We start from the raw sequence: 16,817 nt of genomic DNA, 5'->3' as shown, positions 1-16,817 counted from the left end.
CCGTTACTGTTACAGTTACTTTTTTTCGGTAACTGTAACGGTAACGGCGTTACAAAAATTTGTAACGAAAAAAGTAACTTTGTTACATTTTTCGGTAACGAGTAACGAATTTAACCGTTACTTTTGTCGTTATCTTTTCGGAGTTTATTCGGTATAATTTTCATACAAAGGAACATATTGACAAAATTGGGAAGCGTCCCATTTGACTACTATTACATTTATTGCATTATGTATGTTAATTCGGATATAGTATTAGATTGTTCTATATAAAATGTCCGATTTTGCAATGTAAATTTTCAAGCTTTCTTTGTCAGTAAAAATCTTTATATAACATAACATACTTTTATTCGTCCCCTTGGGCATTGAAGGCGCTTTTAACGAGGAGCGTTCCCGAACCTCTTACAATCCTCCTTTCTTCTCTACCATATATACAATACAATAATACCACATACTGCCGACCGTTTTCCAACACTCCTTTTTCCTCCACATCTCCCAGCATTCCTCTATCGCCTTTCTATGTTCCTCCACAATCCGGCTTTCTTTTCCCTTTTCTACTCACCTGCTTTCTCAACCTTCTTCTCTCCACCTTCCTTTTCCCTCCTCTTCACTTTTTCCTTGTCACATTTTCCTCCCCTCTCCTTCCTCTTTTCCTTCTCCCTGACTCATCCTACTCTCCCCCCTTTTCTCACCGACTCTGTCTCCTTTCTTCCACCAGGACCCGAGCAGGCATATGGGGTGTCTTGGTTCGAACTGGATTCGAACCCGGGACCTTCCGCATGCCTGCCAGATACTGAACATGCGGGGCCACTTGTCACCCCAAAAAAATCTTTATATATATTTGTATATTTTTTATATATCATTTTAAAGTTCAAAATTTGCCTTTTTATATCTGATTTTATTCTTTGATTTAATTGATTTTGAAAATATTTTGTTCATTTTTTTTCAGTATGAATAAACGTGATTTTTGCGTGCTTTTTGATATGAATAGAAAAGTGGCCATAATGTGCAGCAATCGCTCGAAACATTAATGCTGCATTTGGTGAGAACTTTGTTAACGAACGCACCAATATAAAAAATTAAAATTTTTTTTTTTTTTTTGTCATCCTAATTTTATTACAATCTGTCCATGTATGTAGGACATTTAGCAATATTTATGTCTTAGAATTGAACATGGGAAGGACGTTTCCAGTGATACGACCTTATATATAGATTATAGTTTGTATAATTATATGATTATTAATACTTGAAGTAGTTTTAAAGTTTTTAGGGTAAGTTAAGTTATCTCACATATTCATACAATGTTGTATATTAGTATATTTTAGGATATGAAGTCTGTTGGTATTTTTCTCTTAAGTCTTCTCGTTTTAAAGAATTTTTTCATGAGGTTTACTGTTAGAGAGTTCGGGTGATCTAGAAGTCTGTTACGATAGTTTACACAACACTTAACAATTTCTTCTTTGATGCTCGGTATTTGGAGGTCGTGTTGTATGGAATCATTAGTTACAAACCATGGAGCGTCTAGAATCATTCTTAGGACCTTGGATTGGAAACGCTGCAGTATTTCCACGTTGGAGTTAGATGCTTTCCCCATAGCTGGATGCCATACGTCCATACTGGTTTTAATATTGCCTTATACAACAGTAGTTTATTCTTCACTGATAGTTGTGATCCTCTTCGTAGTAACCAGAACATTTTACGTAGTTTAAGTCCGAGCTGTTTCCTTTTGGCGAAAATGTGTGATTGCCAGTTCAATCGACGATCGAAGTGAATGCCTAGGTATTTAGCGGACTCTGATTGTGGAATTGGTTGGCCATTGAGTGTCACCTGAGGACAGGTTTCTCTTCGGGTAGTAAAGGTCACATGGACTGATTTGGTTTCATTAGCCTTTATACGCCACTTCTTCAGCCACTTTTGAATGGCATTAAGATTTGTTTGTAGCATCTGAGAGGCTGTTACAGGGTTTGTGTGAGAGGCTATAACTGCAGTATCATCCGCGAATGTTGCCGTTGTTACTCCAATTGTTGTAGGTACGTCAGCCGTATAGAGGAGGTAGAGCACTGGGCCTAGCACACTTCCCTGCGGCACTCCCGCTTGTATTTTGTGAAGATCCGTGGTTATGTCTTGATTTTTTACAAAGAAGTGTCTATCTTGAAGATACGATTTTAGGAGAATGAAGTAGTTTATAGGTAGATTTTGTCTGATTTTGTATAATAGGCCATCATGCCATATCTTGTCAAAGGCTTGAGTGATATCCAGAAAGGCAGCCGAGCAATACTTTTTCTCCTCTAACCCTGTGTGTATCTTTTTATAGATACGGTGAGCCTGCTCGGTAGTAGCGTGTTTTTGTCGAAAGCCGAACTGATGGTTAGGAATTAGTCCTTTTTTTTCTATTATTGGTCTTAACCTTGAGAGCAGTAATTTTTCAAAGACCTTTGACAAGATTGGTAGAAGACTGATTGGACGATATGATTTGATATCTTCCGGTTTTTTCCCTGGCTTCAATATGAGTATGATCTGAGACACCTTCCATTGTAGTGGAAAGAACTTTCTCATTATAGCATTGAATAGTTGAGTTATAAATTTCCACCCTTTTTCTGGTAGATTTTGAAGTATTAATCCAGTAATCAGGTCATATCCTGGAGCCTTTTTTGGGTTTAGGTTATTTCTGATAGTTTTGATGATTTCGTTCATCTTAAAATTATGCAGAGGTGATTCCTGTTGGTAGGGTTCGTTTATCGCACGACAGATTACATCTTCTCTTTTTTCTGATTGCGCTACCTCAGGATGTGGTGTGAAAACTTCGTTTAGGTGTTGAGCAAATGCGTCCGCTTTTTCCTTTGCACTTCTCGCCCACTTTCCATCTGGTAAACGCACTGGTGATATTGGGATTTCAGGTTGCTTAAGCCGCTTGGTCGCCTTCCAGAGTGAATAGTCAGTTGCTTGCATTGCACTCAAATTTTGCAGGTACTCCGTTATATCTTGATTTCTTTCTGAATTAAGCATTTTACGTAGGCTTTTAATTGCTTTATTTAACTTAGCTTTTAACTCTGGGGATCTAGTTATCTGGCACTGTTTCCTGAATTTTCGTTTTTCTTCTACTTTTAATCTTATCGTTGTTGAAGATTCGTTAGCATTGACCTTTGTTGAGTTGAACGGAGTAGCGTTCCATGCTGCTTGCTGTATGCATTGATTGAAGTGCTCTATTGATTCCGTGATTTCATTTTCAGTTCTTAGGGCTATTGATGTGTTTAATGTTTCTTCTACTTGTAGTCTGAAATATTCCCAGTCGGTTCTTTTATTACACAATGTACACGGTTTTTCTTTTTCGAGCATTTTACTGCTCAAGGTGAGCAATACTGGCGAGTGATCTGAAGACAGTTCCAGACATGATTTAGCCTTTAAATAACGTTTGTTTATGTTTTTGGTGATGTAGAAATCGATAATGTCTGGGATCTTTCTTCTGTCTGTAGGCCAGTACGTCGGTTCTCCCGTGGACACTGATTCGAGCTTTAGGCGCTCCATAGCTTTATGGAGTTCTTTGCCCTTTGGCGTCATTAATCGTGAACCCCATTGTGGGTGTTTGGCGTTGTAGTCTCCTCCGGAAATAAATCGGTTACCCAGTGTTTTAAGATAGAGCACAAAGTCACTTTCTTTTGTGTTATGCTTCGGAGGGCAGTACACTGCTGAGATAGTAAGAGGGCCAAGCCAGTCCTCTACAACTACATTCGTGGCTTGTATTTGCTCTGTTTGAAATGCGTTAATTACGTGATGTTTTATGTTGATAATGGCAGATCCTCCGTGGGCAGTGCCATCCGGATGCATGGTGTGATAAATTGTGTATCTGGGGATCTTGATGTGACTCTTCTTAGTGAAGTGAGTTTCAGATATTAACATAATATCTATGCTTTGATCTTTCAAGAAGGTTTGTAGTTCAAGTTTGTGTTTCGCTAGACCATTGGCATTCCAGATTACTAGCTGTAGAATTTCTATCATTGTGATATTTTAGAAATTAGAGTGGTTAGTAGGTTTAACATAGTACTCAGTTGTTCCGTGAGACATTTTATCATGGATTTTAGTTCTTGAAGATCATTAGTTTGATGTCCTTGAAGTTGTTGGTTTGATGCTGGAGTGCTATAGGGGTGTCCTTGCGTCCTTTCTGCAGTTGTAGCCTGTGCATAGGAGGGTCTTGAGCTGTTAGGCTGAGTTTGCTCCGATATTCGTTGCGAATGTACAGTTTGTTTCATAGTATTTTGTTTTGGTATAATTTCTTTATTCCTTAGTGCCGGAAATTTGGCTTTTTGTAGTTGTTTGTAAATTATGCAGCCTTTATAGTTGGCTGGATGATTCTCGCCGCACAGAACGCACTTTACTTTATCAGATCTTTCTTTATATGAACAGTCTGACGTTCTGTGTTTACCTGTGCACTTTACACATCTCGGTGGATGAAAACAGAAATTTTTTGTGTGACCGTATCGTTGGCAGTTTATGCATTGAGGTATTTCATGTTTAAAATGCGGCGCTTCAAATTTAATTTTTGTGTTTAGCAGATATTCGATTGTATAAATGCTTTTGTTGTTTTCGTCTGGTTTTAGATCTATAGAGAACATTGATAAGGGGTTTTTCGTTATTCTTTGGCGCATATTTATAATGTTTAGCACCGTGTGACCGTGACTTTCTATTTCCTCCTTTATACTATCAATTTCAGTCGAGTGGTGCATGTTTCGTAGTATTACTCTGAAGGGTTTGTCTTGTTTTTTCCGATAGGTGTGATATTCGGTGTTTTTTTCTTTTAAGGATTTGATAATTATATCATAGGCCTCGATAGTTTTAGCTTGAACCTTAACTTGTTCTTGATTTTGAATTTTAATAGTATAATTGTCTTTAGTAATTACATTTAGCATGTTCATTAACGGACTAATGTTATTGACTCCTGAAATAAATATGGGTGGAGCTTTTATAGGTTTAGCAGTATTTATATTTTCTGTTCCTTCGAATTTCTGGTTTTCTAGTTGCTTGTATTTGTTTGTTACACTAATTGGCGCGCTTAGCCAGTAATCGACAATACGTGTTTGTTTTGAGTTGCGCCATATATTATTATTATTATTTTCAGGACTGGATCTAGGTCGTTTGTTTTTGCTTTTAACCTCTTGCCATTCGTTATGTTTATCCGTGGTATACTTTTTCAAAGTTATCTCATCATTATTATAAGATACTTGATCTGTCACGACTGCGGTTATCTGTTCCATTGCATCTGATTGAGTCCGTTGCGGCATCGTATCCGTCTGTATATGTGTATTGCTATGAGTCGTTGTCTGCGCGAGTTGCGCGGTAGTATTATCACGTCCGCTGGCCATAACGACCGCGGATTATTTTAATTGAGCAGCAATGTGTTTTATTGTTTGTTGAATACTTTAGCTTTTTACACACAGATGTTAAAATTTAAGTGATAAATATTAGCACTATCAAATTATTGAAAATTAGCAACACTGGGATATTTTAGCGCGTTCGGAACGGCAGCGCGATATAAACACATCCGACCCGTATGAAGGCTCGAACGAGACTCCTAAAAAAATTTAAATTTGAAGATACAAGTTTCACAAATGACGATCACATGGTCCTGAGACTATCGTTGATGACTTTAAAGGTTGAGATATTAAAGGTTGAAGCGGATCAACGTCAAACTGTTAGAAATGCGTAGAATGGTTCTTATTTTGATTAATATAAAGTTAAGTTTAAAAAATATTATACTACTTTAAATTTTTTATTAAAAAATATTATTAATGATATATTTAATTTATCGATCCAGCGTTATCGTTACTTCTGTTGCTCTGTTTGACAGGCGGCGTGAAGAAGAAGAAAAAAGAAGTGAACAATATGGCGGAAAAAGAAAGTCGTGTTGCGTATCACATTGTAATCGCGATAGTAACTATCATTGAATAAAGAAGTATTGGGACATTTATCAACCCCTCTCTCTCTCTCTCTCTCTCTCTCTCTCTCTCTCTCTCTCTCTCTCTCTCTCTCTCTCTCTCTCTCTCTCTCTCTCTCTCTCTCTCTCTCTCTCTCTCTCTGAGAGAAGACGTGTCAAACATCGCTCTGCAAAAGTGATAACTTTTAAGTGGTTATATAGTGAGGGAGAGTGGCGAAAAAGTATTGAAGTAATAGTTGCATAGACCGGGAATAGACATGAGTGCTATCTAACAGGAATATGTTGATTTGTGAGCGTGAGAGTTATATTTCTTGTATGAGGCATCGAGATTTCACGCGACAGGTAGACATTAAAGGTGGACACAAAGCGCTGACGTGTGAATTTGGACAAAGGTAATTGACCGCCTATGCTGGTATTAACAGCTTCGGCCGATAATTATCGATATGAACGATGAATATGACGAGTATCGATGCTCGGCATGTAAGAAGGCAATAAAAAATCAGGTTATTGCATGCAAGTCTTGTGTTAAGCTGTTTTACCATCCAGGATGTGCAAGTAAACATAAAATTTATGATAGAAATCGCGAACTGGTGTCGTGTCCTGGCCCATTTGAGAAATTTACAATTGAAAGTGAAGCAGATAAGAAAAAGGTACCGGCAGCAGCGGGGAGCAGCAGGGAAAGACAAGGATCTACAGGATCTACGGGTTCGTTTACGACATCAAGCAGTGGAAATAGAATATCAGGAGCGAGTGGATCATCGAGTATTGACGTAAAAATAGATTGGCTTGTAAAAACTGTGAAAGAAATAAAAGACGAAACAGCATGTAAGAAGGAAATTAAAATGATGGTTAAGGAAATAGTTCGAGAAGAATTTGGAAGTATTAAACAAGAACTGGAAGACTTGAGAAGAATTATACAAGGAGGAGCGGGTGGACTGGCAGGAGGAGCTCAAAGATGTTATAGTGAAGCAGTTAAAGAGAAGAAAAAAGAAAATATTATAATTGTCAAACCCAAGGTGCAACAGGAGAGTGAAGCAACTAAAAAACTGTAAAAGAAAAGGTAGATATCAAGAATATGGCTATGGGAATAACGAAGTTAAAAAAAGGAAGTAAGGGAACAGTGATTCTCGGCTGTGAGACTGGAGAAGAAATGGAAAAGCTAAAGGCGACAGTACAAGCTAAGCTGGGCGAGAATTTTAACGTTACTGAGTCACCGCGGATGAAACCTAAGATAAAAATTGTCAATATTGGCGAGGAAGAAATGGAGTTGAATGATGATGATTTAATAGGTACAATTAAGAAGCAGAACAAAATTGACGTGAAAAATGAAGGAATTCATATGCGAATAGTGAAGAAAATAGTTAAAGACAAAATAAATGAGAAAGATCAGTCCGGAAGAAGAGGAAAAGATGGTATCGTAATAATTGAAGCAGATGAAGAGACTCATGAAGTAATGTTGAGAAAAGGGAAACTGAATGTAGGATGGAGAAAGTGTCCTGCATTCAATCACATTAACATTAAAAGAAGCTGGGGTTATTATCATAATGCAAAGAATTGTACGCGTAATGAAACATGTCACAAATGTGCAGGAAATCACAAGGTGAGTGAATGTACAGCGACAAAGAAAAGATGTATAAATTGTATGTTTAAGATTCAAACATACAATTTGAAAATAAATGATGAGCATGGCGCACTTGATCCGGAATGTCCGACTTTCAAAAGGGCGATACAGGAGGAGAAGAAGAGGGCCGGATGGGAGGAAGATAAATAGCAACTACAGAAGGAAACGGACTTAATACTATATACAAATGCGCAAAGTTTGATGGCGCATAAAGACGAGATACAGCATCAGATTATGAAGAAAATGAATCCTGCGTTCATAGCGTTATCAGAAACCAGAGTGACTGCTGAAATTGAAGACTGTGAAGTGAACGTACCGGGGTATAGTATGATTAGATGTGATGCTGAAAACAGAAATACAGGAGGGGTTCTTTTATATGTAAGGGACGATAATAAATATGAGATAGTATTAGTAAAAAAGTTAGAAGCGAATTGTTGGTGTGCTGCGATTGAGGTGAAAGATAAATTGTATAAAGGAGTGATAACAGTAATATATCATTCACCGAGTTCATCGCATGGTGAGTTCGTGAGATTTCTGGAGGATATAATAGAAGAATTAATAATACGGGGAGAATGTATAGTAATAGGAGACTTTAATATAGATATTATGTTGGACTCGTTTTATACAAAGAAGTTACAAACGACAATGTTGAGCTTAGGCATGAAACAATATGTAAATAAACCGACGAGAATTACGAAAGATAGTAAGACAATTATAGATTTAATTTACGCTAATAATAAAATAGAAGTGCAAGTAATTCATGAACCTAAAATAACGGACCATGCGTGGTTAAAATTTGATCTTAATGCGAATAAAATTGATAATAAATACAGAGAATTTAATGCTAGGAATTTTAAAGAGTTTAGTGTAGATGAATTTATTAAATTAGTGGAAAATAAATTAGGAAAAAGCCAAGATATGAATGTCAGTGTGAGAGCGAAGAAACTTGTCGATAATATAGTAGATGCGTTGGATGCTACAGCACCTAGAAAAAAATTTAGAATTCCGAAAATATGGGAAGGGAAAAAGTGGTTTTCGGATGAAATAAAGGAAGCAGCGGCTAAAAGGGATGAGGCGTACAGTAAAGCGTTGTATGATGACACGGATGAAAATTGGTCACAGTTTAAAATCGAAAGAAATGCAGTGGTTAAACTAATCAGGACAAAGAAAAAAGAATACTATGAAAATATGATAGATCATAACAAGGGAAATCCGACATCTATGTGGAAAACCTTAAAAGAAATAATAAGGGGCGAACCAACGGGTACAAAAAAAATAGAGAATATAGATTTTGAAATATTAGATAATACTGAAGGGTGCAATATAGCTAATAAATTTAATTTATATTATATACAGAGTATTGAGAACATAGTAAAATCTATAAGTAGAGATAAGTTAGGAAGTCCAGGTAAAAGAATTATTTTTGTTATTGAAAGCGAGGGAATAATGGAAAATTTTGAGATGATTAGAATAGAGCATTTACAAAAAATTGTTATGGAACTACCAAAAAAGAAAGGCACGGAGGAGGGATTAACTAGTGATATACTTAAAGCAGTATTTTATGTAATAAAAGAGGAATTTATTGATATAATAAATAACTCTTTGAGGGAAGGTTGCTGTCCAGAAGGTTGGAAAACGTCTACGATAATACCGATTCCAAAAATAGAAAAAGCCAGAAAAGCAAGTGAATTTAGGCCTATTAATATGTTACCAATATTCGAGAAAGTATTAGAATTAGTAGTTAAAAAGCAAATTGAGGCGTATTTAGAAGATAACTGTATTATAACAGAACATCAGTCAGGTTTTAGAAAACAGTATTCGTGTGAAACAGCGATTCAAACAGTCATTGACGAATGGAAACTGGTAGTTAGTGAGGCAAAAATGGTGGGGGTAATTTTCATGGATCTCAAGCGAGCATTTGAAACGATAGATAGAGAAAGACTGTTAGAGAAATTATATCAATACGGAATTAGAGGAACAGCTTTAGAATGGTTAAGATCATATTTAAAGAATAGAACACAGCAGGTACGATTTAACAATGAATGGTCTGCATTATTGGCCACAGAATATGGAGTACCACAGGGATCTGTATTAGGACCTTTGTTATTTATAATATATATAAACGATATAATTAAAGTCTGTCCGGAGGGATGTAGTATAAAAATGTTTGCAGACGATACGCTAGTGTATGTGACTGGAGGGAGTAGTGCGGAATTAGAAAGAAAAATGAATATGGCATTTGTTACAGTGGAAAGATGGATGAATACAAATAAGTTAAAAATGAACGCAGGGAAAACGAAATATATGATAGTTCGAAGTGTACGAAAAGAACTGAGAGGTAACATTACACTGAAATGTTTGGATGGAACGGAGATAGAGCGTGTGGAAAGAATGAAATATCTAGGCATAATTATTGACGATAGGTTAAGATTTAAGGACCACTGTGATTATATGCTAAAGAAAATAGGGAAAAAAGTGAGTTTTTTAAATAGAATAGGTAGCTACATATCGGCATACACTAGATGTATTATATATAAGTCAATCATAGCGCCTCACTTTGAGTATTGTGCGACGCTGTTAATTGATATGGGAGAAACACAACTGAATGAATTGCAAAAAGCGCAAAACCGGGCCATGAGGGTCATATTGCAATGTGATAGATATACCAAAGTGGAGAGTATGCTGCAAGCGCTGCAGTTTATGTCCATAAGACAGAGGCTGAATTATAATGTATGTATATTTATCTTTAAGATTTTAAAGAATATGTTACCGGATCAATTAAGAAATAAGTTAACAATAGTGGGAAAAGAGAATGAAAGACAGACACGGCAAGCTGGGGACATTGTGGTACAATTTCGTAGGACAACGAGTGCACAGAAGAGTATGTTTTATGAGGGAGTGAAAATGTACAATGCCTTACCAGCTGAAATAAGACGAATCGAAGAACTGGAAGCGTTTAAGTGAGAGTTAAAGGAGTATATTGTAATTAATGTAAATTAGACTTGTATTTTACAAATAGCTGAGAAAGCTAATAAATATCAATCAATCAATCAAATATCTCTCTCTCTCTCTCTCTCTCTCTCTCTCTCTCTCTCTCTCTCTCTCTCTCTCTCTCTCTCTCTCTCTCTCTCTCTCTCTCTCTCTCTCTCTCTCTCTCTCTCTCTCTCTCTCTCTCTCTCTCTCTCTCTCTCTCTCTCTCTCTCTCTCTCTCTCTCTCTCTCTCTCTCTCTCTCCCTCCCTCTCTCCCTCTCTCCCTCTCTCCCTCTCTCCCTCTCTCCCTCCCTCCCTCTCTCCCTCTCTCCCTCCCTCCCTCCCTCCCTCCCTCCCTCCCTCCCTCCCTCCCTCTCTCTCCCTCTCTCTCCCTCTCTCTCCCTCTCTCTCCCTCTCTCTCCCTCTCTCTCCCTCTCTCTCCCTCTCTCTCCCTCTCTCTCCCTCTCTCTCCCTCCCTCTCTCTCCCTCCCTCTCTCTCCCTCCCTCTCTCTCCCTCCCTCTCCCTCCCTCCCTCTCTCTCCCTCCCTCTCTCTCCCTCCCTCTCTCTCCCTCTCCCTCTCTCTCTCTCTCTCTCTCTCTCTCCCTCTCCCTCTCTCTCTCTCTCTCTCTCTCTCTCTCTCTGAAAAATATAGGTCCGAATAGTCGCTGAAGCGGGAATTGAACCCGCGTCTTTCGCTTGCCGGGCGACTGCTCTTACCACTAAGCTATTCAGACCCTTTCGATCCTATATTTTTCATTTGCCTTATAGTGGATGTTAGTAAATAGCGCCATGAATTCGGCCGAGACGCAAATCTAAATTAAGAAATATTTTTATCGGCTCTCAGTATTTAATAACTAAATGTGATTCTTAAATTCGGCCTAAGAGCCAAGCACGTTCCCGCTTCAGCTACTTTTCGGACCTATATTTTTCTCGCCTATTTTCCCGTTGTAAAAATTCGAGGATTATTAATTTGATGGAACTTAGTAATCTCAAACCAAGAGATACCGTTCCGAAAAATTAGAATTAATTTTCGTGCTTGGCTCTTAGGCCGAATTTAAGAATCACATTTAGTTATTAAATACTGAGAGCCGATAAAAATATTTCTTAATTTAAAATATTTAAGCATTTTTCAATGAAATTTTTATTCAGCAATAATTATGCTTTGTTAGATAATTATCGATTATAATACAATTATATATTTATTTTAAGTGTCAATTTTATAGATTGCTATATGATCTAATAATTAAATGCAGAATCAATAATTTCAAAATTGAAAATTACAACAATATATTATACATTATATTTTAAAATTATTTATTATTTACCTCCATATATTAACACCTCCACCGTCGCAGTCTATTGCTTTAACACGATCAACTATTTCATCAGAGCGATCAACTGCTTCATCACCGCAGCGATCATTTACATCTTCAGAACGATCAGCCACTTCGTCGCCACAGCAAAGAACTGCTTCTTTCTTGCACCGACCAACTGGTTCTAGTTTTCAGCAATCAGGGATATCTTTAGATTCAGATTCTGAAATATTGAGTCCTCTCTCCACTTGTTATATAAATAATAATAAATCAATGAAGAAACGAAAGATCGAACCAATAGAAAGCGCATTTTCTCAAATTAATACTACTCTAAGTACGATGGCAACGCAGATATTATCCAAAAATAAATCATCGGACAACGATGATCTTGATGACCTTATTGGGAAGCTGGTTACCACAGAAATAAAAAAAGCTTCTGAACCAAAAAAAAGTATTTTAAAAAAAAGTTTATGGAAATTTTGTATTTTGCTGACAATTTGTAAGAAAAAATTTATAGAAATTTATTATAATTTATAGAATTTATTTTTAGAATTTACTATAATTTTTATAATTTATAGAATTTATTTTTTTTGTATTTTTTGACAAGTTATAATAAAGAAAAAAAATTTTAGGTAAAATAAATGTTTAGTAAAAAACCTCAAAATTATTCTTAATTTATTCATATTCCTTATACATGTAAATTCGATACAATTCGAGAACCTTCGTTTCGATTTATGTGCACAAATTTATATAAATTGATTTGCTAACATTTTACATTTATAATTTATATTCGGAAGTAATATTTATTCGCGGACGCGATACGCGGCGAATAATATTAACGCGATGCGCGACGAAAAGAATTCGATAATTCAATGTAGATACGAAATAAAGTATATTTCACAACACATTTATCAGTTTATTACAAACGTAATTAAACTAAAACTATAAATATTTACAACGAATAACTCTCGCGATTACACAGAAACTTCTCGAGCGAAAAGAAAATAATATTAGACGAAGCACGTCGGAAGCAAATTCAAACGAACGACTCACACACTACGAAAATAAAAAATATTGTTGTTTATAGCAACCGAATTCAGTGCATTCCGAGCTGCGCTCGCCGTGATAATACATGGCAATTATGAGCTGCGCTAACTTCATTGATACGCGGCAAATGTATCGCGCTATATTCAATTCTGAACAATTTAAATAAATTATTACTTATATCATTTTATAATAAAATGAAATTTTTCGTATTATTTACTCAAAAATACTACGAATGCAGAAAAAGAAATTTTAATTCATGTCACGATGCAGTCCTTGATATATGTATTCATATTGCCATGGAACCTCGCCAGCAGGTGTCATAAAGTATGAAGAAAGAGTATCCCGCATCGAATAAGCCTCTCTCGTAGCTCTATGTGCTCCACATTGTCCAAAAGATCTAAAATTATCATTTCCTGATACTTCTCGCCATTCCCCATTAATTACTTGTCCTTCAATTTCTCTATCCGCAAATTGGGGAGGGCAATATGTTTGCTGCTGTGGTGCTGCCTCGTCATTTTTTGTTTATAAAAAATTGTGCAAACACATTGCTGCTAGCACAAATTTGTCGACAACATCTGGCCCAGCAGAAATTGGTCTTCGTAATATTCTCCATCTGGCTGCAAGAATACCAAATGTATTTTCTATTGTTCTTCTAGCTCGTGACAGTCGATAATTAAAAACTTTTTTTTGGTCATTTAAAGTCCTGCCCGGATAAGGTCGCATCAGATTAATTGACATTTGGAAGGCTTCGCCGCCAACAAAATAGCAAGGTGTTTCCTTATCGCTTCCTGGTAGACAAGCTGTTCCTTTTGGCAAGTTGAGTGTTCCTTCATACAAAGCTTTTCCAAAAGCTGACCTTGATAAAATTCCTCCATCACTATCACTGCCATATGCGCCCACATCGAATAACGTAAATCGATATCTAGCATCACAGACGGCCATCAGTATTATACGATGCTGAATGTTTTTTTATAATTAAAATATGCAGAACCAGAGTTCGGAGGTGCTTGAATGGTGATGTGCTTTCCATCAATCGCTCCAACACAATTTGGCAAATTCCACAAGGCTAAAAAATCTGCACAGATCTCTTTCCATTTTTCTTCTGTTGGAGGTTTCATCTTGATCTAATATATAAACGTATTACAATGACTATTTAAAATACGCATTGCAATGAATATTTAAAATGTGTATTGCAATGACTATTTAAAATACGTATTGCAATGACTATTTAAAATACGTTATTTATATTATCTTTTTAAATAATTTTTGTTTAAAAAAAACGAATTATATACAATTATACAATTATAGGTGTCTCATTTTAACTTATACAACAAAATATCTTGAAGATTAAACTTCATCGAAAAAAATGTTTCAAACAAAAATTGTAGAATTTAAAAATATCTATATATTGATCTTATCACTTTGACCTTGGATAGGGTAATCAGTTTAGATTTAAAAAATATGATTCCATTTAAAAATTCAAGATAATTTTGCCCTGACCTTGACAACCCTATCCAAGATCAAAGTGAAATAAGTAAAAAGATATTTTAAAACACTATAACTTTTGTTTGAAACATTTTTGTCGATAAATTTTAGTTTCCGAAATATTGTGCTGTGTAAGTTAAAATGGGACACGTACCTTGTATAGCTACAATAATAATAAAAGTAATGAGATTTTGTACAAAGAATATATGTCACTAAATATAAAATGAAATAATAACAAATTTTAATCGTAATTTTTTTTTATTTTTTAGAAGATATGTTATTTAATTAATAAAAAAGTTAGTATTATTATAAACTAATTTACTTCAAAACTTTATTGTTATAATATAATAAGTAATTATATAATAAGAAAAAATATATAATATAAAATATATAATAAGAAAAAATTAGTTTCTTCTTTAATTTCTTTTTGCGTTTGCATTATACACATGGCGACTTTTGGCCAACTTTAGCCACGATTGTATGGCATCTTTAATGCATTGATCGGAAGAATTGTTTCCCTTAAATTGTATTTTAGCAGCATCTGAAATAAAAATTTATATATATTAAAAATATACGTATTTAAAAAAAAAATTAGTAAAGATTACATTTAAATAATATATGTTTCTTGTAGGACTTTTCACACTAAAAAAGAATAAAAACAAAGAATGCTTTTTAAAAAATTCCATTAATTTTTATAATCTCCGACTTAAGTTTTTTATGTAATAACGCAAATTCATAATATATGTAATAACTGTAAACAATTTAAATATTTTTTTGGAATACATAAAAATAAATGTGATAATATATAAAGCCCTTTTTATTGTTTATGTATACAAAATTTAAAATAATATATATATTATAAATAAATTTTAAAATAATATATTTTAAATTTTGTACAATTTATTGGGGCAATATTTAAAGTAAAAAAAATGTATGTGTGTGTATATGTACTATGGATCTATATACCGGGTGTTCAAAATAAAACGTTACAAATTTTTATCTCCAAAAATATTGTTTCTAGAAAAAAATATTTCAAATAAAAGTTGCAGTATTTCAAGGGGAAAATAAGTTAATGTTATAGAAATGTTTGTAGGAGATGGTTTTCAAGGCTATTTTAAAGGCAACTTGATTTTTTTAAATAGAATTACCCTACATATTTTATGTAAATAGATTCCTTGTAATATTTGTCTCCAAAACTTTCGAATAACTTTCACAGAACAAAATTTTTTTATATAATTGGAACTAGGCTAGGTATTTTTATTACATGTAATTTTATATACTATATTCGTGTGAAAATCCTTGGATATTGTAACTTTGTGTCCGTGGATAAAGAAATTGAGCTTTACCTAATACTAGCTCGAATAGACGTAAACCAGTTTTCGGTAAATGCGATTAATACTGCATTAAAAATATTCATGCGATTATGTTTCGCAGCATATAACATCAGATCTGGTTATCGGTCCATTAAAAGTCAACCGCCCGAATGCGTTGTCATATATATCCATAAAAAACTTACCTTTTTAAAAAAAGGTAAAAAAAAGCGCCAAGTTTACGCACCATGTGAAAAAGTGTTATAGAAAAAACAGTGTGTTTTAAAGTACTGTAAACTTGTGTTGTAAAATTAATATTTCTAAAAAAAATAATGATATCAAAAAGTTGCGCCAAATAAATAAAAATTTATACAAAATAATTGAGAATTAAAAACTTATGCGAAAATTCAAAATTAATACAAATTATAAAAAAATTAAAAAATTTTAGTTAAAAAAACTTGGCGCTGCTAAATTAAACAATATACTAATAATATTAACGTACTCTGTACATTTATGTTCCAGTTAATTGTTCCATTAATATTTCAGTTATTATGATGTAATGTTTAAAGTAAATTAATTATTTGTTATTAATAAAGTATAAGGTTTATCTAGAATTAATTATTTGTTTTAACTTTAAGATACATTGCAATAATTAATTAAACACTATGCTAATGTCAAACTCCGTGCAATTACATTGCAAATATTTCTGTATTTTTTAAATTAAATTAATTATTTTAAGATATATAAATTATAAATACATTGCAGTAAATTAATTATTTGTTATGTTAAAATATGTAACGATGCACCCCCATCGTTCCCGATCGTCCACCCGTCGGAAGGCTGCGCTCAGCGACCACTCGCCGGGCAGGGCAGCAGGCGCTGAGCGCCCCGTTTAAAACTTTACCGTTAAACACGGTACCGGACTCGGGGAACGGGCCCGGCTACGAAGGCGCCCGACGTACGCCGGAAAATACCGAACACGACCGCCCCCACCATATTTTTTGTTTCGCGGATTCCCGATACTCCGATTCCGTATATAAAAACCTGAGCGCGACAACGAGTTTCAGATTCCTCTCCGGCTGGGTGTGTGAAGTTGGCACCTCATGTTCAAAAATCGGAGTTTTTATCAAGAGTTCCTATTGCA

This window comes from Prenolepis imparis, unplaced genomic scaffold (genome assembly GCF_030444845.1).
Source record: "Prenolepis imparis isolate NDT839.2.m4 unplaced genomic scaffold, iyPreImpa1.0 SCAF_8, whole genome shotgun sequence".
NCBI lineage: Eukaryota > Metazoa > Arthropoda > Insecta > Hymenoptera > Formicidae > Prenolepis > Prenolepis imparis.
The sequence above is the reverse complement of the archived record's forward strand: the minus strand, read 5'-3'. Positions refer to the sequence as shown.